The 26899-nt window shown below is 35.8% G+C and overlaps 1 pseudogene; it reads left to right on the top strand.

Moving 5' to 3' along the window:
• The first annotated feature begins 18541 nt into the window (after window positions 1-18541).
• Window positions 18542-26899, top strand: part of LOC105886948 — a 44955-nt pseudogene continuing 36597 nt past the window's right edge.

Genomic DNA, 26899 nt, shown 5'->3' with positions numbered 1-26899 from the left:
GCATCCTGGAAGCCAGGAGTTGAAAACTAAGCCAGAACAGCAATTTTCAGGGGAGTACTCCACAGAAGCACAAAAACACCACAATTATCAACTTAGAGTTCCATGTGGAATTCTCAAGCAAGTAGGAAAATGTAATCTGGATCTAGTTCTGTGGAAGTCAATAGAATACTAGAGTATGAATTTAAAAATTAAAAAATCATATTGGTCAGCAAGAGCTGGTTTCTGGAAGGAGTTGTACATTGGCATCACACCATCATTTTAATGAGCCATTTGACTAACCCCTGAATTCAATACTCGGGATTTACTAAGTCCTAAAACCACATGTTCTGCCTCCTGCAGTGACATTTCCAGGGGCAATAAAATGCAGTAGTCTCATCATAGCTCATAACGACCTTGAACTCAGGGACTCAAGCCATCCTCTTGCCTCAGCTTCTTGAGTAGCTAGGATTATAGGCACATGTCAATGAGCCTTGCTAATTTTTCTATTTTTTGTAGAGACAGGGTCTCGCTCTTGCTCAAGCTGGTTTCAAACCCATGAGGTCAAATGATCCTCCTGCCTCAGCCTCCCAAAAGTGCTAGGATTACAGGTGTGAGTCACCGTGTCTGGCCTAGGGAAAAACTTATCTATGTTAATTTATACAATTTAAGATTTAATTTATACAATTAACATACAATCTATGTTAATTTATACAATTTAAGATTTTTCGCTTGGTTCCCAAAAATGATGCTTAGTTTGGAAAATCACTCAGAAAAGGAAGGAAGAACAAGATTTTCAAAATTGTACATTTTAGTATGAAAGCAGAAAGAAACTTCCAAACAACTTGAACATGATTTTTAGAATTATATTCATGTAAGTTCATTTTATTTTGAGGGTGAATAAATAACAGTATCAAATGCACCTGGTGGGAGAAAAATGAAATGAAAGACAAATACACTTTCCTTTTGTATTTAAGAGATACATAAAATTGTTAAAATATTGTTTTGTACTTAACACATATAAAACTCTTTATTTTTGATAATAATGAAAAGGCATATCCTTTTTGTTAATATAAACTTGATTCTTCATAACACCTTCACACAAATGCCAAACAAATATTTAAAGAATGTTTTTATTAGTGGGTTTCAAATTACTAACTTGCCTGGGTGACTCTCATTGTCATCAGCTTTGTATTCAAAGATTAACTTTTTCCCAGCTCAATATGATAGGCTCCCTATCACAGAAAGAATCAGTGATGGAACCCGTCATCCAGAAAATAGTTCCACTTGCAATCACTGTATTGAATCACTCTGAGGTTCAAAGGAAGCATCATCCAAAGCTTATAGAAATGTTATATGACAGAGCTAAGAAGAGAATTGTCAATTGTAGAGCGTTTCTGTAAGATCTGTTTTCTGATTCATTTTCATAGGAGCTTATTTAAAACATAAAGAAAACCTGTAGGTGGCTAGCTTGGACCACACTGTGAAGGCCCAGTCCTGGGCAGGGACTGTTCCTTGTTTAGGCACTGATTTTTCTTTTGGGAAGAGTTGCCTTGTCTGTTGCTCTGTGAGGTCCCTGCCTCCGCTGTGTGTGGGTCCCCCATACATTTTTCCTCCTTGGCTATCTCTGAACTGGGTATGAGGAAGCACACCCTTCATGCTATGTGCACAATTTTCTCAGCTGGCATTCTGCTCCTGGAAAATGGGTGTCCCAGACTTAGTTACAACCCTTTTAAATACAGCCTGATTTAGATGTCAATATAATTCTCTCAAAATTAAAGAAATCTATTGTCATTTCAACAAGTTTTCTGTACTGTAGATTATTATTATTTATTTATTATTATTATTTCAATAACACTGCTTTCAGGTAATTGTATTTCTTTCTTTTTTGTCTTCTTATGTCCCTGGCATTCTGGAAATGCTATGTCCTTATTCTTATATTTGCTTTCAGGCATCTTAATTCATTTACATATTTTACATTAGATGTAAAGGCCATGCCCTTAATTTGGTTTATTCTAACAGATTAAATTTTAATGGGTTTTAAGAGTTTCTTAATTTTATCTTTTACCTTTTGAATCTAAAAGCAATCAGCTATACTAATTTTACGTTGTCCTAAATTTCTAAACTCTATTTATTCACTTTCAATTCTACTTCCAAACTAGCCAATTATTTTAACTAGTTCCTGTTTTCTTTTAATTCCTTATCAAATGCACCAAATTGCTTTAAGTTTAGTACCTTTATGGCCTACCTATCAAGATGTTAAAGATGATTACTTATGAAATATTTTCTACTGTAACATGGGCTTCCATTTCTAGCCTCTGATTTCAGTTTCCTCACCACTCCCAGCTAGCTGCCTGTCCACTGCCACGTGTCTTCTGTTGTTATGATGGCACTGATATGTCTACTGCTATGTTAGTCTCGCTAGGCTAGGCTAAGTGATGGTCAGGTTCGAGAGCTAGAGTACCCTATGAATCTATAGCTCTGCATCGGATATGTTGGTGTCTTTATTGAGGTGAATCACAGTTTTAAATGTATGATTCAGAGTTTGTGGGTTGAGTTGTGGAAGTTTCTTTATTTCTTTAGCATTTTGCTCAACATTTAAATTTTTCAGTGGGCTTTAGGCTTGGGGATTTGAACAGAAAAAATTTTTCTCAGTCATAATTAATCATTTCTCATAGTAGTAAAAATTTGAAGATACAGGGCAAGCCTTATGTCTCTTATCTGCCATTAGGTACTGAGAAAGAAAACTCTTCCCAAGCTGACTTGGTTTTGTTTCAGTCTACATAGAGTTTTAAAAATAAAATAGCGTATTTATACCATAGCTCTCCAAAAGCCCATATAAACATTAATAATCGAATAAAACCTATGAATATGACTAGTAAGGTCACAGATAGGTAATATGACTACAGTGGGCTGGAGATTTCAACACTTAGGGGGGAGATGGATTGCAGATGGGACAGTGAAGAGTTTCTACCTGAGCATCTATTGAAGAACTGGAATAGAAAAGCTAAGTGTTTGCAGAGAAGGGACTTTTTGGTGAGAATTTGGCCTGTGAAACCCTACAAGTCTTCAGACTTCAGAGACAACTGGTGGCAAAGAAGTTGTTAGTGGTTCATGGAGCTGAAAACAAAAATATCACTTAAAAGTTTACATGTGGGGTTCTTATGTTTTCAAGTATCTTCACACTCCATATAGCCAACTGATTACTCCTTTCTTCACCTCCCATCCGAAGGAAGAGAACAAAAATGTGAATGAAGAGAATCCACTTACTGAGAAAAAACAAAAACAGTGGAGAATGGGATGTGGCAGGACGTTAAGTAAAAGCTTCACAGCCCTCCCCCCTTTTTCTCAGATGTTAGCAACGAGGTATATACTTCACATAATATTGGCAGATTCTCTTGTAGGGATGCCCAGCCCAAGGCAAAAGGACCAACAGACCAACAGAAACTAATATTCTCTTTCAAAGCCCAATTTCTCTGTAGGTAAATCTCACCAGTAAATAAATCCTTTCCAGGCACATAGACTCCTTAAATAATTTATTTAACAGTAACTGATTTACCTTCTCTGTACCTTTCTGCTTGAGAACCTTTATAGGATTTATTTTATTAAGACTTAGGAATAAAACTAGAAGAAAATGGGATCCAGAAAATAGGGTATCAGCACTGGATAATATAGGACAGTTCTGGGACAATACATAATCAGCCACCTAGACAACAACCGATTGAGATTGTAGAGGGAGGAAAGTTGGCTTCGAACGGAAAGTCTAAGAAAAATAAATTGGACTGATCTATTTGTGTGATGTGTTTTATAAAGGGAGAAATGAAAACATTCTGGAAGAATTTGTGGTAAGTACACAGAAAAGAAAACAAAATTGTTTTGCAATATACAAAACAATCATTGAAATATATGAAATATTGAAATAATTGAAAATGACTATTTGGAGTCATACACACTAACTGTGAATATTGACTTAACCAATGTGTATAAAATAACCATATTTGCAATACAAAGGAGAAATGGTAGGAAGGAGTAGGACATGTTTACTAGCTAAATCCTAATCCACCATAGTAGTAAGTCAATAGATAATATCTGAATCAGTAAGGGCAGAAACATATTTGGAAATATTGTAATAAGTGCATGAATAAATAGCTTACATAGTTGATGTTTTTGCTTCTGAACAGTGGAAGTTGAGTGTAAAAATTTAGAGAAATTAGGTTGGTATCTTTTTTACTTTTAGTCATCTAGAGCAATTTAACTTTTGTAAGGTTATGGCTTTGGGGGGTTTATTTTTGTTTGTTTGTTTGTTTATTTTTAGAGATAGGGTAGCACTCTGTTGCCCAGGTTAAAGAGTAGGGATGATAGTAGCTCATTGTAATCTTGAACTCCTGGGCTCAAGCAATCCATCTGGCTTAGCCTTCAGGTAGCTAGAAGTATAGGCACATGCCACCATACCCAACCAATCTTTTTATTTTTTGTGGAGATGGTGTCTTGTTATGTTGCCCAGGCTGTTCTTGAACTCCTGGCTTCAAATAATCTTTCCACCTTGGTCTCCCAAAGTCCTGGGATTATAGGAGTGAGCCTCTGTCCCCAACCAGGTGGCTTTATTTGCTTAAATAAAATGTAAGTAAAAAAATTACAAAATTAATCCTTTTGCTATTTATGAAATTTGGGGATAAACACACATACACACACTACTTGAGAAATTAGTTTCATCATTTGCACTATGATTTTTATCCACAATACCTGAAATATTTGGCACTTATACTATAGCTGCCTTATAGTTTAATGAACAATTGAAAAAGTACTCATTAGGGGAAGAATAGATCTTTCGATGAGCTTAAGTAAGTTGCCAATTCACACCAGAAGCAACAATATAGGTGCTGAAAATATGTAAATATTAATATCCTGAGAGGACAAGTAATAATTCAGAATGAAAAATCACTGGGAGTAACAACAAATAACCCTGATAATGTAACATAAATGATGCGAGGAAAAGGATTTTAAATGCCAGGCTGAAGAGTTGACTTCAATAACCAGCAAATCAACATCATCTTAGAGTGTTGGATAGCAATTTCAAAATCCCATTGCCTCTCTCAAATGTCTACCAACCCTCTTAGGGAGTCACGCTAAAGTTCAGAGATATAACACAAATCAAAGTTCTCTCTCTTATTTTTCTAAGTGCTTAAACTAAGGTCAGCCTTTACTTTTGTTTTCCTCCCTGAAGACCTTTCCCTTTCATTCATAGCCTACCTCAAGTATTCTCCTCATGCAAGGCACAACCTGCCCTTAACCTGTTACTACACTGCGGTCTTACTTTGTTACTGTTGACAAGTCAACCATTTCATAAAAGGATGATGTTCATAGTTATGTTAAAGTAAAATATGGGGGAGGGAGGGGCCATGAAGCATAACATGTGTATCATCATCTTTGTGTTTGAATGTTTCTGCACAAAAGGGACACTTAGCTGCTCTCTTCTCCCTCAGCACCTACCTCAAAGGAATGATAGAATCAAATTATAAAATCATCAGCAAAAGGAAATTGAATCCATTCTTTAATAATAAAGAGAGGATTTTTCAGCCATCAGTGAATCTCAAATTTTTCACTATTAATACCAATAATAGTGGAATGATAATGTGGTCCTGAGAGAAACTTTCTGGGTCTCGCCTGACATGGGTTTCTAAAAAGAGAAAAGTACACTGGAACTCCTATTTTATCTTTTCAAATCATAATCATTTCATCACATTAGATGCAACATTAATGTATTTATTTTTGGTTTATCTTTAAAATAGTTTACATTATTTACCAGTTCAGTTTATATTCAACTTTCTCTTAATATCGTGTACAAAGCTAAGCAATTCACCAAAAGTGTCCTGTTAGCCCCATGACTATGGGGCTCCATTTCCATGCCACATGCTATAGATGGTACTTGGTGAGATTAGGGAAGCCCAGGGGTAGAAACACTAGGCTCCTAATAGTACCAGCAGCCCCTAACCAAGACCTGGAGGCCTGCAGTTGTGAGATATTGCAAAAAACCACAGGTTTGGAAGTCGAAGATTCTTTGTTCTAATGAGGCCTCTTTGAAAAGTGGTTCAAGTCTCTGGCCCTCCACTTTCTTGCTGAGGGTAGAGTAGTACTTGTAGAACTAGGAAGGTTTTAAATGAGGTAACGTATATGGAAACACACCAGGCACAAGGCTGCTGGTGGGGGTGTTCACTGGCGGCCCTCTTTGCCTGCTGAGCCTCTTCCTCCACCTCCTTATTTTCCTTTCTCTAGGGTGTTGTATGGACTTTTGCAGGTTTTGAGGCTATATGTTCCTCCTCCAGAAGCCAGCCCCTGTTCTCAGAAATCCTTGCCTTGTGACTGTGCTGAATTTGCTGTAACAGAGAAGTTTCTCAGCACTTAGGAAATGATAGAAAGGTGCTTAGATTTAAATGAAAATGATATCTTTTATATTTTGAAATTCGGGGAGGAATGTTTTTAAATAATTTTTAACATAATAAATTATTGTTCGTAATACTATAGGAAAAATAATGATAGTTGTTTTGTTCCATAGGGTTTTCCCCCAGCAAATTCACTGCTGTCTTTATTGCTGTCTTCTCTCCATTTACTCATGTGTTTGTGTAAAGGTTCCTAGGGGTATGTGACATAGATTCCTACCCGTTGGAAGAGGCAATGAGAAAGACTTGCATAGAAGAGCCATCACTCCTGAACTAAACAGAGAAAGCAGAGCAAACAATGACTTGCAATCAAGAAGGAAAATCTTCCACTAGATGGGGAATAAAAATAATTATACTGTGGGTTTAATTTGAAATGTTTACCAACACCTCTATTTCTTTAAATAATAATTAATGTGCTTCAAATTCTTCTTGGCTAATGCCTGTATTCAGAACATGGAATAGATAAACTTTGAAAAGAGACATGTGTTTAAAAAGATGAAAGCGAGATTAAGGCAGGAGATCCCCCCATGTGTTCTGGTTCAACACAGTTTCAGGGCAAAGAAGTGCTGACATTTGAAAGCTGCAGGGATCTCAATCCTGGAAAACCAGACACTGGATCTCACAGGCAATGAAATTTAATAGCCAGATCTCAACAGGTGGACCAGCTGAAGTTCTGACAAATCATTTAAACTTCTGCGTTTGCACAGGAGCTAGAGCAGCATGCACCAATAGATGGAGCCATTCAAAACTAGCCCAATGGAGATGAGAGAGCAAAAGGCAGGCCAATGTCTTTTCCCCATGGCCTAAGATCCAACAGGCAATGATTGTAAATCCTTTGAAAAGATCAAATTGCCCACTGTAGAAGTGTGAAGGTAATGCTCAAAGAGGGAGAAAAGTTCCTACACAATATTCCGTTCTTAAACTAAATGGAAGCCTTTCCCATTAGTGAGTTTAATGGAAGAACATGACTTATGCTAAACTTCTGGACCTGGATATATGTGCTTCCGCCTCCTGAAGAGAATTCATGTCATGGTGCAAAATTTGAGTCTGCCTTTTCATGGTTAGTGCACTTTTTTTTTTTTTAATCTTTCTCTCTATGCCAACCCAAATTCTGTACACTTGGGTCTTACCCTGCTTGAAACCCAAAACAGGTCTCCACTGTGTGATATTATTGAGAAAATCCTGCTAAAGGCCTTTCTTCTTGTTGGTTTGCTTCCTGATATAAATTCTTTGTTGCTGTTTTCTCTTATAGGTATTACTTTAATGTTTACATTTTTATTCTTAAGAAGATGTGATACTAATGATTGTATATTGTATACCCTGTTGTTTGTTGATTACCACTTAAGAATTTGTCCATTTTTATTTTCCATATTGATTTTTAAATGTTGTTTATAAACAACATTGTAGTCTATCAAGTGTATATATTAAAATTTACTTAGACATTTCTGATAATCAAGAATATGATCTATCTTTAGTTTCTAACATTAATAATACTGTGATAAAGTACAGAAATTATTAAATTTAATATTATTTCTGTAATATTTTCCATAAATAGATGAAATAAAATTGTAAATGATGTTATGATTGTTGGTATTTATTGCCAGTTACCTACAAAAAATTTGTATTAAATTATGCTTCATTTTATGAATATACCTAATTCACCACACCCAGTAGATTTTATTGTTCCTTTTCTAGTTAATTTCTGAATGTGTGGAGTGGTTTTATTAATCTCAGCACGTAATGTGTAAAATAATTCTATACTGGGGAACACTCTTACTGTCCCAACTGAATAGAAGCTAACCTCTTTCATCAAAAGTCAAATTGGAATCCTACAGTTTAGTGAAAATTCCAAGACCAGCTCGGCCACATCTGAGGGTTCTCTCCACCTCAAAAGGTTTTATCATAGACTCTCTGCTTCTCTCACTTGGCACTTGTGGGCCATCCTATCTTTTAAGCAATTATGTCATGGCTCCCAGTAAGGCCTTTAGTTATTTAAGAATAAACACATACATTGTTTTTATTTCTCACAATTATTAATGAATTCCCTTGTTGTACAGAGTAAATGCATGTCAAATGCTATGTTAGTGAATGGGAAAGAAATTGAGCTAATGTAAGTAAGAAACTCTACAAAGACCTTTCTTTCCAAAATCACAGGTTGTACCATTTCTTTTGACAAAAGAATTAAACATACCACTCTGTCCCAGAATCTTTCTTGGTCCTATGAATATATTCATATATTCATTCCTAAGTAGCACCCAAAAAGTGATTTAAGACTCAGAAAAAACCTAGAGGAAATGCTTTTGGTTAGAATAGTTCATACAAAGCTTTTCTCAGCCATTGTGTGTAGGCCTTTTGTAATGAAGATGAGCTCAGAAATGAAACAAATACTTTTTAAGAGTAATTAGCTAAGGTTATTATCATGAGCAAAAAGGGTCAAAGTCACTTTAATGCCAGATTAGACCCTATGACACTAGGAAGAAAATTATATTAATACTTATTGTGTAATATGTATTTAGTTAATTCAAGAGGAATAGTACAAAGAAAATATTAATATGAAATCATGAGCTTATATTTAAAAATGAATCCTCTGCCCACCTTTTCTGTCACATGTGGCCCTCATCATAGACCGACCAAAAGGCACCAGACACCACGCCCACCTCTATGGAATCAAAGATAAATGGGCAAAGCAATGGCTGCATTTTGAGTCAGCAAAAGTTTGTAAGATATAAGGACTAAGGGCTGAAACTTCATGGGCTGGAAGGACTGGAATATCCAGAGGCAGAAAGGACTGGAATATCCAGAGCGAGGCCAGGGAAGGAGGAATACCAGATGAGCAGGGGTTAAAGAAAGGCCAGACGAGGAGGTTTAAGGAAATGAAAACCACTTTTCTGCACTGTCTTCTGAAGCTCCTATCTTCTGAAGTCCCTTTTCTTATAACCAGTACAAGACAAGGGGAAAAGATGGCTACGTAAAGCTGAAACTTCATCTGTCAACCCCATTCTGCTATGGGATGATGACTTAAACACCTGAGGCATAGAGCTGCTCAAATCCCCATTGGCTCAGAGTGTTCATTTCAAGACAGTGGGTGAGAAACAGTATTCCAAATGTCCAGCATATACTTCTGATGTCCTAGCCATCTTCATTCTATTGAAGTGGAAAGAATTGCAGGTAGCTGGCAATTCCGTGAGTCTGAAAAGACCCCAAAACAGTTTCACTGATATTTTTCTCAGCCATAGCCAAGGGTTGCAAAGAAAAAAAAAGAAAACTCTGGGGGACTGAAAGCATGGATTGTTATTTATACTTTATAATCCTGCTTCTTTATTTTTTCACAATGTATATGAATTCATTTTTAAGAAACTCAAAGAGTATAGGATATTCAGAATTGGCAGGACATATGACATTACAAATATAAATATTAATAAATGTATTGGCTCATATTGAGAATATTGTTTATTGATAAATTATTAAAATTTAATGTATCTTACATAAAATGTATATTAACAAAAAACGATCTACTTAATCCCTTATAAGAACTATATATTCTCTCATAATATGGTAAAAATTTGTTCATTGGATTATGTTCATTGAGTTACAGTCCTTTTCTATGTCTGAATACATGGATAATTACACTGAATGATTTATATTCCATTGAACTTAAACATGGCAATTTGGTAAGCTATCATCAATGACTTTTTAGTGGAAGTGATTTGCATCACTTCTAGGGTGAAACGTATGACTGCTGGTGCTTGATTGTCCTGGATTATCTTTTGTTGGTTATTAATTTATGGAAACTTGTATTAATGTAGGGGTGCTATTTGGCTCACAGCAGCCTGGACAGCTGAGTACAGGCTTGGAAAAGAGCTTTCCAGAAAGGCCATCTGGGTCTATAGGTGATTGTGTATGTGTGTGTGGTATGCATGTGTGGGGCTAAAGTAAAAACACTGGCCTGACCGGAGGTAAATAATAAAAATCCCTTAACATTAGAGACTAGAAAAATGGCAAACTGTGATGTTCAGGGACAAAACATATAGTAAAATGTTGACCTGGAAGATATTCTTAGTGATCCTGCAACTTTAGGGGAAAATAAATTTAATTAATATGATATTTAGCCAGATTTAAGTAGACACTGCTTGACTTTTCTATGATTCTGAATAATGAACAAAATATTGGTATAATATTATTTATTCTAGCATACTCATTTTATAACAACACAAAGATCTCTTAGGTTACATTACAGAACCTTGGTAAACAATTTTGCGGAATGCTCCCTACTAAACATGACCCAGTACACATGTTCCTCTGTGGTCTGACCCAGTACACATCCTCCTCTGTGGTCCTTCCCATAATGACCCTTTACTCATCCATGTAACTTTCTTTAGTTAATGAGTGTTAGTGAGCATAAAGCAAACAGAGGCTTGATAAGTGCTTGCACATTAGGACTTGTCCTTAGAAATGCTTCCTCTTGGACCCCAGTTGACACATTGGTCAAACAAGACTACTAAATTATTGAGGGCCACATGCAAAGAGGGCTTGCAGGAAGAGAGCCCATCTGGATGATTATATTCAAATGTATATAAATGATATTTATTTGTGTGTTCCAAAGGCATCTAAAAAAATTAGTGTTTCTAAATCTGAATGCAATGCATGCCCCCTACAATGTTATCATCTAATGATTCCCATCATGCATTTTACAGTAGAAGCCAGAATTTTAAGAAATGATCTTAATTCCAATTTTTCCTTCATCTCTATTTCCAGCTCCTAAATCCTGCTGATTCTATTTCTAAAATATCTCTTCAATTTAGCCACTTTTATTCATCTTGGCAGCTATGACCTTAGCCCAAGCTATCCCTCCCTTTCTCCTGTATTACAATTTCCCCCTGACTGCTCACCCTGCATGCATTCTTGCCCTTAAATCCATTCTCCACAAAGCAGCCAAAATGCTCATTATACAATACAAATATGATTATGTCACTTCCCTGGTTAACTCCTTGTGTACTTTCTACTGAATCTCAGGATAAGAATTAAAAAATCTTTAACACAGGAGAATGGGGGTGGTGGTTAAGACGGTGGGGGTTTCATACTCAGAAGAAACCTCAATCAAAACCCAGCTCCATTACCCACTTCTGTGCTCCTGGACCTAGTTAGTTAGGCTCAATTTCCTAATCTATATTCATCTCTTGGGTTTTTATGAGGACTAATTAAGATAACATGTGAGAAGCCCTTAGCAAAGTGTCTGGCACACAGCAAATACTCTATAAATGTTAACTGCCATTATTATTGGCCATTTTCAACGCCCTTCAGTCCCAGCTTACCTCTCAACCTTCACCTTGCACACTTACTTTCCTTTCCTTCAATGCATGCTCCACATTACTCTTCAGTTAGGTCTTCCAAAAAACTATAAAATATTTTAACTTTAGAATCTTCACACAATTTTCCCCTTGAATAGAAATCTATGTTCTTTACTTAATCAACATTCTCTCAGACTTAAGATTTTATTTTACATTTTCCCTTCTTTGCAGAAAGCTTTCCTGAAACCTGAGAGAAATGAACCCTTTACAGGGCTGTACACCTATCCTCTAGGTGCTGGGAGTGATGACTACTAAAGGCTCAGAGCACCCCCTGCTATAGAGAGTAGGCCTAGACTAGTGGTTCTCAAATTTTATTTTAAGTCAAAATCATCTGGAACATTTCTTGATCCTCATGTCTTTAGGCCTCTCTATTCGATTTTTTTTTTTTTTTGAGACAGAGTCTCTATTACCTTGAGTAGAGTGCTAGGGCATCATAACTCACAGAAACCTCAACGTCATGGGTTTGAGCAATCCTCTTGCTTCAGCCTCTTGAGTAGATAGGACTACAGGTGTGCACCTCTATGACTGGCTAGTTGTTTTCTATTTTTCATATATACAGGGTCTTGCTCTCACTCAGGCTGATCTCAAACTCCTGCAATCAAGCAGTCCACCAGCCCCTGCCTCTCAGAGTGCTAGGATTACAGGTATGAGCCACTGCAGCTGGCCACTATTACAGTTTGTTATTCAGTAGACATTGCTAACAAATTCCCAGGTGTTATTGATTCTGTTAGTCCACAGATCACTCCTTGAGAACCACTCTCCTAGATCAATCCAAATCCTTCTGGCCTAGGGGCTATAGCAAACCCTTCCCATCTCTCCCATGCATGGAAGACTATGACTGACTAACGGAGGGAAAAGGATGATCTCCTTAGCATAGATGCGACCAACCCTGTTGAGCTCTGCATGTGCTGGAGCTCCCCAGTGGAATATGGTTGAGTCTAGACTCCCCCTGAGATTGCAGCCTTGCTCAGAAGCTGCCCATGCCCCAGCCTGTTACCCTCACTGTCCTTCTCCAAGAAGAAGCTGTCTTTTCAATAAAGCATGTAAACAAGAATCCCTGTCTCTGAGGCCCCACTTCTGAGGATGGCAACCAAAAACACACACAAACTCTCTCTCTGGAAACACATAAAAATTACAAAGAGTGGATTTATCCACTTTCCCCAAATAAGGATATGAGTTCCTCAGAAGAGGATTTGCAGAACCTTTCTAGAATGAAGACAGCATATTTTCTCTTAAAGGCATGAACACAGAAAAGATGCATCCTGTAAAAATCTTAAAAGTTTATCAGCATCATTTTTAACAAGCCTCAGAAGCCCAGTTGTACCTGAGGCCTGTGAGTACTTGGAATTGCCCTAGCACTGAGGTGCTAGGCTGTCATTTCATCTAATGAGACAATCTGTACTTTCCAGGACCTTACACAGCAAGACTCTATAAATTCTGCATTGGGCAGAGTGTGAAGCTGTCTCTTAATGGCCCCAACAACTACCATTTCACTGTCTGGAATCTGCCAATATGAGATAATGTTGATAAACTGTACAGCTTTCCGCCAGTAATAAAACTAGAGAGCAAACAGAGTTTAAAGGCTGCAAGTAACTTTTCATTGCAAGCAAGGCCAGAGGACAGAGAATTGGAAGAATGAAGAGGTCTCAGTGGCCTGTTTCAAGAAATGGGCTATGGGGTCCCACATGCCCAGCTCTCTTCAATCAGTGTCATCTTTGTAAATCAGAATTAATGGGCTCACCTCTCTTTCTTGAGCAGGTGGCTGTGGCTTCCTTTGTGAGCTGAAATGCCTGGTATAGAGGCTGAAGCCATCTGGGCTGTTGCCAGGAAATCACATCGATACCGAGGTTAGACCATAGGGCAATTAGCAGAGCTCTCAACAGCAGCTTTGTGTATGCTGGAGCCCTTCTCATCAGTCCCTTTCTCGTGCCTGACATGACAAGATGCACTTGGCTGCAATAATAATGAAGGGATGCAATGGACCAGGCCATCTGGTATACTGGTTAAAATAAGAACAAGAAGGTCTCTGCACTGGTAACTATACCAACTGGAAGTAAAAAGAGAAGAACCTGATGCCCAGATCTAATTGAATGTATTTCCAAATTTACACATTTTCAACGATAGGGGGCATTAGGTCTCTATGTTGTCTGTGGTTTTTATTATGCTTGCTAAAATCCTGATCCCTTTCTGTTTTCATCAGGTAGTTCTGCAAGTGAAATTTGCACATGAGTCCTGTTACTCACATCTTTTATGGTCCTTGAGTAAGTTTAATAAAGACAAATGTGGCTGACAAAATCACAGGAGATTTCATGGATATCATAGTTTCCACAACTCGCTGAGAGTAAGAACTCACAGGATTCCAGTTTATCTTTCAATAGTGGTCCTGCACAAGGAAACATTTCCCTCTGAAACCTTTAACAGTTCCTTCCCAATTTCATTTCTTTCTGAAAATAAGAAAATCCTTTATAGGTTGTGTTATTGTGGGTGGAGGGAATTTTATCTAGAAGTTGATGCAACCAACTTTTCCCTGTGGCCTTTTCTCTCAGAAATGTTGTGCTCAGGACCTTCCTGCTCCTCATCTTCTGAGTACAGCATCTGTAGCACCAAATATTGAAAATTACATTATTCTTACATCTATACTGGGGGAGAGAAAACTAATTCCAGACCAGGGAAACATGTTCATCCTGGCTATGACATGCAAGACTACAAATGGTTACACTAAATTACTGAAGCCCTTTTGACTGATACTTGAATATTAAATTCAGAAAATTCTTGAGAAATATTTAAGAAGGGTTAAAAAGCCCATCTTGAAGAAAGTTCTATATTTAACATGTTAGTAGCTTATATGGAACACTATCTTGAAGAAAGATACACAATACATGAAAATTCACTGCTCACCCCTTTTCGTACTATTAGGCAAATGACTGATACTTTTTAAAGAATGAAAACTTTTGTACAGTGGACTCAAGTTCTAACACTGGCCCTACCTCAGGAGAAAGCATTAGTTTATTCGAGTTCAATTTCAAAAAATTAACATCTTGGTAAAAAATTTAAAGTCCTAGTAAAAGTCAATTATGTCACTCACAAGACTACCTAGTGATCCAGAGATAAATCAGAAGCTCTTCTTAATAGGTTATTTTTCCTCCTTCACCTTCCTGTTCAAAACCAAATTCTAATCTTTTTTTCCTTGTTTTTAGCTGGAGAGACAGCCCCCCAGAGGTGGCATGACAAATCTAGGTGACTTTCTGGCACTCATGAATAGATGAACCAAGCAGTCAGAATGTTTACCTCCCAGGATGGTGACCTTAAGTAACTGGTGAAACTCTTCTCCTGGGAATCACTTTCTTAAAACCTTGATTTCCTTGAGATTAGATACTCTGCCCTATGAATGTTGCCAAAGGATCAACTGACAGTACCAACCCCTGACCTGTCCTTTCCCAAATATTTTTCTACTTCTGGATCCATGTATGAAAGTGCTTTTACTTAATATAATAGATAATTTTCTCAAAAGGCACTTTCTCTCTATGTTCTAAACATAACTAAAATGTTTATCTCAATAACTTTCCTATCACTATTTTAGGCAGTTTATAGAGGCTGACTTGTGCTTTATATATACTATAAAAGTTATATATTTGCTATGAGCCCAACAAATTACATTCTAATTTAAAATTTTTACACACAGCAATCCAGAATGATAAACAATAATTTCCTGCCCTTTGAACAGGAAGTGGAGTCATTATAAAAAGTCTTATCTATAGAAGAGAAGAGACTTTTGGAATCTTAAAGATGCTGTCTGTGTCTACTCTCTAAAACAAGTCATGGTAGTAAATGTCATGTACAAGATTATGAAGCTTGCTTTAGGAAGTCCATTTTTGGTTATTTTCTCCAAATATTTTTTCATGCTATTTTTTATTACAAAAGTGCCTTCTCAGAAGTGACTTTTTGCTGAAGGAGGAGCACGTCCATCCCCTTCTCTGTTAATGGAAGATTTTGTCATCAGCTTGAAAATAGCCAAGTATGTGGTGATTTGTGTCGGGCAAAGTAAATGTTCCTCATCCATGTCCTTTCCTAGCCTTTGAGTGGGTCTAGTGAAAAAGACCTGCCATTGTTTTCATCATTTGCAAGGTTCTCTTTATTGGAAAATAGAGAGCTGGTAGAATTTGTGTTGGAGATGATTCTTCTTTCTTGAGAGGATGATAGCATGACTGAAATTATGGAATCATAAAAGCTGCAGGTTTTCTATAATGGGCACTGCTCAGTATTATTAATAACAGTGCACAAGGCACTTTTATGTTGGCAAGTGGCTTCAATCATTTTTATTACATAATAGCTGCAGAGATTCAGTGAGCTCTTCAATCTCCTCACTAGATTGGGTCCCAGTAACAAGTTGAGTTTTAAGGCTGGGAGGAATTTCCCAAGGCTCATTCAAGAAAAATTCTTGAATTATTAATCCAAGAAACATTTTATACATATGTACAGAAATGCATGTGCAAAACACACATGTACACAGGCACACATCAGTGCGTGGGACGAGCTAGGGAGAGAAACACAGACCTTATACTATCTCATTTAATCTTTACCATATTCCAATGAGAAAAATATTGTTATTATAGCCTTTTCACAGATAATGAAAATGAAGTTTAGAAATGTTAAGGGATTTATCCCAACGCTAATAAGTGGCAGAGGTTGGACTCAAATCTAGGTCTCTGATTCCACACTTCACACATAGGCTAGACCTCTCTGATGAGGGACCACAGGTCACTCAGGCAGCAGGATGCTCTGTGCTCTCCCACACAACCTGTTTCCTTTGAGCTTATATGTGTGTTTGTATGCACAGCTATTGAGTGCTTATTACTTGTCACAAACTGGTAAGTATGTAATATGAACAATGATACTTAATACTCAGAATCTTATGAGGTATATATGATTATTATCCCTTTCTTTACAGATTAGAAATAAGTTACATGGCCAATATGAGGCAGTAAATACTGTAACTTAATTTTTAATTGACATCTGTCATATTTAGGAGCCTATATTCTTAAAAAGTACCATAAATTGCTTCTAGCACATAAATTGTAACAGAATAATGAATTTTATAAAACAAACATATTTAGGGGGCAGAGCAAGATAGTAGATGAGAAGGAACATTCAGATGAGCTCTCCTAGAATGACTGGAAAAAAAGAGAACACAGCCATACTTGGTGGGGACCTTCCCCAGAATCATAGCTCACAGAAGACAGCAAGGAGGTGGTAAGCTGGATATAAAGTATGATCTAGAGCAATGGAAATCTGATGAATTAGGCAAGTGGTTGTGACTGGCTGGCATTGGCTGCCCCCCTCCAGAGGTCTGGGAAAGGAGGAAGCCTTTCAGGAGCGTTCACTTGTTGGGGAAAGTTGTACATTGAGTGGAAAGCTTGGAAGAGTGGAAGGACTTGAGCAGTATACAGCAACCAGTTTTAACAAAAGAGGTGAAGGACCTCTACAATGAAATTATGAAACCCTAAGAAGATAAATAGCAGAAGATATTAACAAATGCAAGAAAATACAATGCTGATGGCTGGGAAGAATCAACATTGTTAAAATATCTATACTATCCCCACCTACTCAGGAGGCTGAGGCAAGAGAATTGCTTGAGCCCAAGAGTTTGAGGTTGCTGTGAGCTGTGATGCCATGGCAATCTACCAAGAGTGACATAGTGAGACTCTGTCTCAAAAAAAAAAAAAGGTCTATACTACTTAAAGTTATCTACAGATTCAATGCAATCTCCATTACAATACCATCATCATACTTTCAAGATTTGGAACAAAATTATTTTTTGTTTTGTATAGAACCAGATAACCCACATATAGTCAAGGCAATTCTTAGTAATAAAAACAAAGCCGAGGGTATCATGCAACCAGAGTTTTGACTATTCTATGAGATTTTATGAGCAAAACTTCCATGGCAATTACAACAACAACAAAAGTAAACAAATGGGACTTAACTAAACTGACAAGTTTCTGCACAGCTAAGGAAATAACAACCAAAGCAAATAGACAACTTTCAGAATGGGAAAAGATATTTGCATACTATGAATTGGACAAAAAGCTTGATAACTAGGATCTACAGAGAACTCAAATTAGTCAACAAAAAAAGACCTAATAATACCATATATCACTAGGCAAGAGACATGAATAGAACCTTCTCTAAAGAAGACAGATTGCATTTTTTTTTTTTTTTGGCCATTCTTTATTACATTGATTGCTACACTAGAAAAATAACTTTTTCTTTGGGGCTGTGGTACTTTATTAAGTCAAGATAGGTCACGAGATGTGTGAGTTATATATGCTTCACAGGGTCCTGGGATCAAAACTGGTCTAAATTAAATACAACTCACATGGCAGTTAATGTGTTAAGAATCATGATTTATATTCTCTTTTGTTCACATTTAATTAAATTCTCCTATATGAGAAAAAATTCTTAGGGTCCTGGCTATTTTAAATGAATTTTGGCAGAAATAATAAACAAGTGCCCATATGCCACTCCTCTTCCTGAATATGTGGCAGATCCCATTATAAGTCATGGCATCTCTTCCCCAAACCAGACATTGTTCTCAATAGAACTAACTACTACTACAGATTGGCAGTTAGGAAATATAAATGGATTTTTTTTCCCCTAGAAACTTCACTATAGCCTACCCAGTAGATTTCCAACTGGTAAGGACTGTCTCCCAGCATTCTATCCAACTAATTTGCTACAAACTCAACTTTGTTGAGTGTCTCAGAAAGGTCAAGGGCTATAATGTGCAATCTCTTAGAAGGTAAGTCCTTTTGGACATGGGATTAGCAGAAGTTGTGACAAATTAATTCAAAGGGAACACCAAACTTCACTTTTGAAATATCTGTAACCTGTAGCCTTAGAATGAAAAGCTTGACAGTTCTTTTATACCTAAACTGTCAAAGCAGTCATTGCATCAAATGTCTGTAGTTCACGGTCAAATTTGTAGTTGCCTGAAGTATTAAGAGCTCAAGTCAGCCATTTGGGAAGGTTCAAACTTGATTAAAGACAATTAAATACTGAAAACGAAAGATACATAATTTCACAATATTATCCAATGAGAATTGGCGTAATTACATAAGAAAATAGTATGATTATGATGACTAAACACATATGATTTAGAAGATAGAGACAGTAACTCATTCCATGTCTCAGAAAATAAGCATTAAACAGCTGATAACCTCAAAGAATTATATTATGCCCTATCAAGTTAAAAATATACTAAAGATAATATAGGTAGGCATAGATATGGTAACCCACAGTGTTTACCATCAAGAAGAATACACAAACATTCAAACTGGAGCACAGGAATCACTGATTTAAATCCCGTGAAATAATTACATTTGCATAAGGTATGTGAACTCATTAGTACCAGTGAGCATTGAATCATCTGACTCTACATTTTTTTCTACACTGATTCCATGTTATGTCCCACTCCATTGGGTCACTTAAGGCATTTAAACCTCAGGGCTCCACTCACAATCCTATGGGACTGTCCACATAGTCAACTGCACAGTTCTATATCATGTCCTTGAATGGTCTTGTTTTCATTCTTTGAAAAATACAACATCTTGTTCTGTTTCAAAATTATTGTCTATGCTTTTCCCAATGCTTAAAATGTTATTCCTCCAAACTCCCATTCTTTACTTAATTAATTTCTTTTCATCCTGATGCCTTAGCTAACATTTTACTTCCTCAGCAAGACTGACTCTGAACAAACTCCCACACTCATTATCACCTTTCTTTATTGTCTTACCATATTTTGTACTTTGTCTTCACAGCACAGTAGAAATGATTAATTATATATTTGAGTTTCTACAACTAAATTGTATGATTTTTGAGAGCAAAGATAATGTTTATTTTATTTTATTTTATTTACCAGGTGCCTGGCAATATCTTTGTCTTTTAGCAGGCCTAAATTTAATAAAATATTGAATGGAAAAATAAGTGAGAGAAGACACATTACTTAAATATATTAAGGAATGTATACATAATATAATGAAACAATGTAATACAAAGTAATACAAATGTATACATAATATAATGATGTGAAAGTACCTAAATGCATTAAGGAATGTATACATAATACAATGATACAATGTAATAAAATATAAAATAAATATATATTTATTTTGAGTTTCTACAACTCAATTGTATGTTTTTTGAGAGCAAAGATAATGCTTATTTTATTTTATTTTATTTACCAGGTACCTGGCAATCTGCAGTCTTTTAGCAGATCTAAACTTAATAAAATATTGAATGGAAAAATAAGTGAGAGAAGATACATTATCTAAATACATTAAGGAATGTATACATAATACAATGATACAATGTAATACAATGTATACATACTACAATGATGTGACAGAGATATAGAGTAGGACTTACAAGAACTCAAAAAAGTGAAAAATCACATCACTTCTACCTGAGCACTGAAAAAGACTGCTTGAATTTGGTGTTAACTGAGATGGAAGAACAAGTAATATTTGGACCATGAAATGAACTAAAGTTGGTAGAACAACTCTCTGGAGTCCAAGAGAACTCTGAATTTAAGTAAGTTGTATGAATTTGGAGAAGTCACTTAAATGAGTTGTTTCATATGTGAAATAGAGACTATGACACTTAAAGTTTAATTAGATACAATTTGGAAATACTCATTCTGTTCCTGGCACAGAACAGATGGTCAATCCATGGTATGTGATAGCTATTATTATGGAGGTGGGATAGGGCTTTCTGGACCAAATAGACTGAATCAAGAAATGAGATAGAAACATGACAGGATGGGGAACCAAGGATTTGGATTTGACTGGAACTGCAGGTGCCTGAAAAAAAGGAGAAATAAGTGTGGTTTGTAAAAATATTGTTCAGATTTTTTCCTTAGGGTTAGCAGGATGTCATGAAAGGCTTGAGAGGATGAAATAAACCGAGTAAGGTTTCAGGAGTGTTGAACTGGCAGCTGTGTTGGGAGAGAGCTCAGAGAAGGGAGAAATCACTTTAAGTTGTTATGGTAATAGTGGAGGAAAGATTCTACTGGCAGCACTAATTTTTGAGATTTCAGAGAAGCAAGAGCATTTGGAGAAAACTAAATAGACTTGAGAATTTGAGAACCTGGAGGTAAGCTGGACCTTCTTCTAGAGCTTGAGCACACTGTACCAATTTGACAAAATATGTCTATATATTAAAAACCATAGGACAACTTTGTGATGATTCTTTTTGAAGGATATTCAAAAACAATGTGTATATTAGCTAACTGGTGGTGGTATTCATAAATAAGAAGAGCGTCCTTAATGCTGAAATAAAAAATTGGGATAAAAAGAGAAGAATGTGAGATATCTATATATCAATCGTGATGTTACTTCCCCTGCTAGATGGATATCTCTATATCGGTATGTGTATATCTATATTGTATCTATATCTATTTTTATCTATGTATTTTCTATTTATTTCTACAATTGCTATTATAGTAAATTATTACAGTCTAGAGCACACATTGTTAAGTGGTTTTATATTTGTCTCTATGTATCAGTCAGATTCTTAAAACTCTGATAGCATATTCTCTAATACAGAGTCCATGGCTGAACTACCAGTAGAATTACACCTATAATGCCACCCTCAGAACAGGCACTCAGGTATGTGAATAAGTATCTGTTGAACAAACAAATAAATAATAAATTAGTAAATAAACTTTGATCCTTTAATCCCAATTCTAAGAATTTACTGTAAACAAGTAATCAAAAATATGGGGGGGAACCTTAGAATTTAAAAACTTTAGAAGACTTTAATATGAATTTATAAGAATTTTTTAAAAGCATAAAGGCATTATAATAAATTAATGGTTAGGAAAATTATGGTATGTCTACTCAATTGGAGACAATACTATCTCTTATAAATAATATCTATACAGAGTTTATTATACATATTAAAATGTTAATCTGTGTATAAGATTTTATGTGCAGAATAAACATAAGTGAAACAAAACTGATAAAAAAATAGATGGTGGAAAAAATATGGAAAGCAACTGATGTTAACTATGGTTTTCTTTGAGGGGTAGGTCTCAGTATAATTCATTGTTATATTTTATATCTGTCAATTTTCCAAAATGTCACTAATAAGCATGAAATACTTTATTACAAACAACTTACTTAATTGCCAGGTCATGGAAGAAGCCCAAGTGCCCATCGATCCATGAATGGATCAATAAACTGTGGTATATGTACACCATGGATGTATAGTGTACATATATACTATGCAGCCATAAAGAAAGATGGAGACTTTATGTCCTTCATGTTTACATAGATGGAGATGGAAAATGTTCTTCTTAGCAAAGTATCACAAGAATGCAAGAAAAAGTATCCAGTGTACTCAGCCCTATTATGAAACTAATTTATAGCTTTCATATGAAAGCTATAACCTAATTATAGCCTAAGAATATGGGGTGAGGGGAGGGCAAGGGGATAGGGGAATGAGTGAAGGAAGAGCGATTGGAGAGATCACTTCTATGGTTTATCTTACAAGGGTACAAGTGAATCTTTCTAAGAGTAGAATATAAACGTCTTAACACAATAACTAAGAAAATGACATAAAGGCTATGTTAACCAGTTTGATGAAAATATTTCGAATTGTATATGAAAACACCACACTGTACCCCATGATTGCATTAATGTATACAGCTATCATTTAATAAAAAAAAATCCAAAATCATCACCACAAAACAACAAATGCACAAATATAAATCACTACTAAGGAAGGACCTATTGTTGGAGTACCTATCACTGTTCTAATTTCTGTGGGACTTTCTCATCAATGTACTGTTGGTAATATTTAAAAATTCTGGGTTAAATTAAGTTCAAGGACAATTGTTAGTATAGTATTTTTACACTGTTGTTGGAACTGCAAACTACTACAGCCTCTTTGGCAGGAAGTATGGAGAGTCCTCAAAGGACTCAAGTGACACCGGCCATTTGACCATGCAATGGCATTCCAAGGTATCCACTTGGAACAATTTCATCCAACCCTACCTAGCAAGTAGCAAAGACAGCTCCTAAATCCTGAACCTGAGGATTTTGTATGGTACCAGACCTTGATTCCTATGATATTGCTCTATTTAAGATGTACTAATAAGAGTATCATTAAAAAATATTTTAGATGAAGATTACAAAAAATGTTTTCCTGCCTTTCTCAAGGCTCAACATACTATAATCCAAAAAATAACAACATTTATATGAATTTCATTAACAATAAAACCAGGTTATATCTTTAATCTTTAAAAAAATGTTTAAGACAAAAAGTGTTTCTGACATTTTGTTGACTGTGTTTGAGGTAGAAAAAGACCTTGGAGATAATGTGGTTTGTGCTTTGGATAGGGAATGTAATATCAATCATTTAAATATTTTCCTATAACTCTTTCTAGATGTTTGTTGCCATGATAGAATAAATAAATAGAAGTATAATTTGAATATAATAGCTTTTATACCATAGTAAAAGACACATGGTCATATGTGGGAGAGGTAGTTCTTACCCTTCAAAGCAGCTAAGAAAAAATTGTTTTTTTTTCAAAAACAAATTTAAAAAATTTCAGTTAAATAAGTGTTTATTTTAACTCTCATAAACTGTTTGGAACAGATGCATGACTCCAAAGAGAAAAACACAGTTCAATACCTCGGATTTTTAGTAAAAGGAGTTTATTCTGAAATCAGAAAGCAATTGCCCAACAGAATCTACACAGTCAAAGACTGGAATCCTGGAACAATTCAGATGTGGAAAGACCTGGCTTGAGTAGTTGTCTGCAAATTCTCTCTTTATAAACAATAAACTTGAGGCATATAATTCAATTCAATCAGAATTTATTAGTATAACTATATACTCAGAGTCAGAGAGGGAGTGAGGGAAAGAGATTTGCATAGACTTGGAGCTAGATAGGTTAGTTTATCCCTGCTCCATGGCCCTGAATAGGAAGCTTCTGTCCAAAGCTTCTATCTCTTCATCTGTGTGCTGTAGACTTATGCAATCTAGATATAATATGATTTTGTATCTGAAATGAACAGCATGATGTTTAGACCACAGTAAATAATAAACCTTGATAGTTCTTCACAAGAGCCCAATAGGTTTAGAAATTCAAGAGGAAGAAATTATTCAGAAAACATGCATTTTTTTTATTAAGTCAAATATACATAGATCATGTATACATTTATGCATATGTGGGGTACAGTGTGTTGACTTTTTTTTTTTTTACACAATCTGGTGCGGTTACATCAAACCAATCAACACAGCTTTCACCTCAATTTACTTGATTATTGTGTTGAGACATTTATGTTCTACACTTGACAGATTTGACTTGTATCTTTGCAATATGCACCATAGGTGTGGTCTGCCTTTTGCCCTCCCTCTGTCAAACCTTCCCCCTCCCTTCCCACTCCATTTCCTTCCTTCATCCTGGGCTATAGTTGTGTTCTATCTTTCAGAAAATATTTTCAATGAAATTCGTAATTTTCTCCTTAGGATCAAAGTAAGGATCAAATGTCATTTTGTAGGTTTCCTTTTCTTATGAAATCATAATTTTTAAAGTTTTTCAAAATGTGAAACCCCACACTTCCTTAGAACAGACCCCAAACAAAAGGGTCCATCCAAGTGAACATGACCTTCATGCTAGTTCTTGTCATGGCAGTCATTCTTCCTTTAGTAAACAGAAAATTCTTGACAATGATGGCATTTTTAAAAAATATCATTTTTTCGCTTATTTGGTTCTTTGAAAGTGGGTGTTTTTTCTTTTATCCTTCAGTAGAAATATTTCAAAAATTTTATTACTAAGAATTGCCTTGGCTATTCAGGATTTTTTCCGGTTCCATACAAAATGAAGAACTATTTTTTCCAGTTCCTAAAAGTATGATCTTGGTGTTTTAATGGGGGTTGTATACCTGTAGATTGTATTGGGGAGTATAGACATTTTAACAATGTTGATTATTCCCAGCCAAAATCATGGTATGTTCTTCCATTTGTTAATGTCTTCAGAATTTTTTTTTAGGGTTTAATAATTCTCTTTGTAGAGGTTCTTCACCTCTTCTGTTAGGAATATGTACTTTACCAGACTTTAGATTATATTACAAGTCTATAGCAATCAAAACAGTATACTTTTGGCACAAAAATAGTGACATAGACATATGGAACTGAATAGAAAACCAAGAGATGAAACCAGTCTCTTATAGCCATCTGATCTTTGATAAACCAAACAAAAGCATACTCTAGGAAAAAGACTCCCTATTCAATAAATGGTAGTGGGCGAACTGGATAACCACATGTAAAAGACTGAAGCTGGACCTGCACCTTTCATCATCACAAAAATTGGCTCACGATGGATAAAAGATTTAAATCTAAGACATGCAATGATAAAAATCCTAGGAGAAAATGTAGGAAAAACTCTTGAGGATGTCAGCCTGGGAAAGATTTTATAAAGAATACTTCAGGGGCCATCACAACAATAAAAATAAACATATGGGTCTTAATTAAACTGAAAAGCTTCTACACAGCTAAGGGCACAACAATTAAAACAAATAGACAACCTTCAGAATGGGAAAAGATATTTGCATATTACAAATCTGACAAAGGCTTGATAACTAGGATCTACAGAGAACTTAAGTTCAACAACAAAAAAAATGGCAAACAATCCCATCAATCACTGGGTAAGAGAATGAACAGAACCTTCTCTGAGGAAGATAGGCAAATGCCTAAAAAACATATGAAAAATGTTCATCATCTCTAATCACAGAGAAATGCAAATCAAAACCACCCCAAGATACCAACTATCATAAAGTTCCAAACTTGCAAATGCTGGTGTGGATGTTGAGAAAGGAGAACACTTTCACACTGTTAGTGCGACTGAAAACTACTGCAGCCTCTTTAGAAGGAAGTATGGAGAGTCCTTAAAGAACTCAAATTAGACTTGCCTTTGGTCTTACAATCCCATTACTAGGCATCTACCTGGAAGAAAAATAAAATCATTTTCTCATAAGGACATTTGCATTAGTTTCTTTATCAGAGCTCATTTATAATCACCAAGATGGGGAAACAACCTAAATGCCAATCACCCCATGAATAGATTAACAAATTGTGGTATATATACACCATGGAATACTATTCAGCTATAAAAAATATGAAGATTTTACATCTTTTATATTAACCTGCATGGATGGAGTTGAAATACATTGTTCTTAATAAAGTATCAAAAGAATGGAAAGCAAATATCCAATGTACTCAATACTAATACGAAGACAGTAGATGATCTAATACATGCCCACAGAAGAGAAAAACTCAATTCAATTCAAGTTGGGGGGATGGGGGATGAGAGAGGGAGGAGAAGAGAAGCGGGGAGGGGATTGTTTTGCTCCCATTTAATGGGCACAATGTAAGGGTATCGGCACTCATTTTGGGTGCAGGACACAACCATCAGAGGGGCTCTACCTAACATATGCAAGTATTGTCACCTAGTTGTTTGTACCCTCACATTAAACTGAAATCAAAAAGAAATATTTACAGTAATAAACATAAAGTCTCCTAATATTTTGTTAAATATAAGGGTGGATGAACATACTCTCTTTCTCTTTTAAAAACACAATATAACTCCTGGGTATGGATCCAGTTGAGCCCTATACTGTGCTCTTCTAGAGACAATATTAAAATTTATGCATTCAAGATAAAAGAAGCAACATCAGCACAAGGCACAAATTATTAATAGACGGTATGTGGATGTTTCAACTTTTATTTAAACTTAGAATATAAATAAAACATGGTTAATTATAATATAAATAGCAAGCAGTCTCTGAGGCAAATAGTCTGGATTCTCACCAGAGCTGCCCCCTCTGGCTGTGTGACATTAAGCAAGTCATTCAACCTCTCTGTGCCCTCTCCACACAGGGATACATGGAGTAGAAGCGTGAGTTTAAAAAGAGTAAGAAATGAGGTAAAACCTTTGACAATCAAGAATTTGGAGATTTCTCTAAATTGATAAATGTGAATGCCAAATTGCTTGAGCGTTTAGATACTATTGAATACATTTCACATAAGGATGCCGAACTTTTTTTGAAATGTCTTTATTTACGATATGCTATG

This window comes from Otolemur garnettii, unplaced genomic scaffold (assembly GCF_000181295.1).
Source record: "Otolemur garnettii isolate 467f Iridium unplaced genomic scaffold, OtoGar3 scaffold00002, whole genome shotgun sequence".
NCBI lineage: Eukaryota > Metazoa > Chordata > Mammalia > Primates > Galagidae > Otolemur > Otolemur garnettii.
Note: the sequence above shows the minus strand (reverse complement) of the source record. Positions and strands in the feature narration are given on the sequence as shown.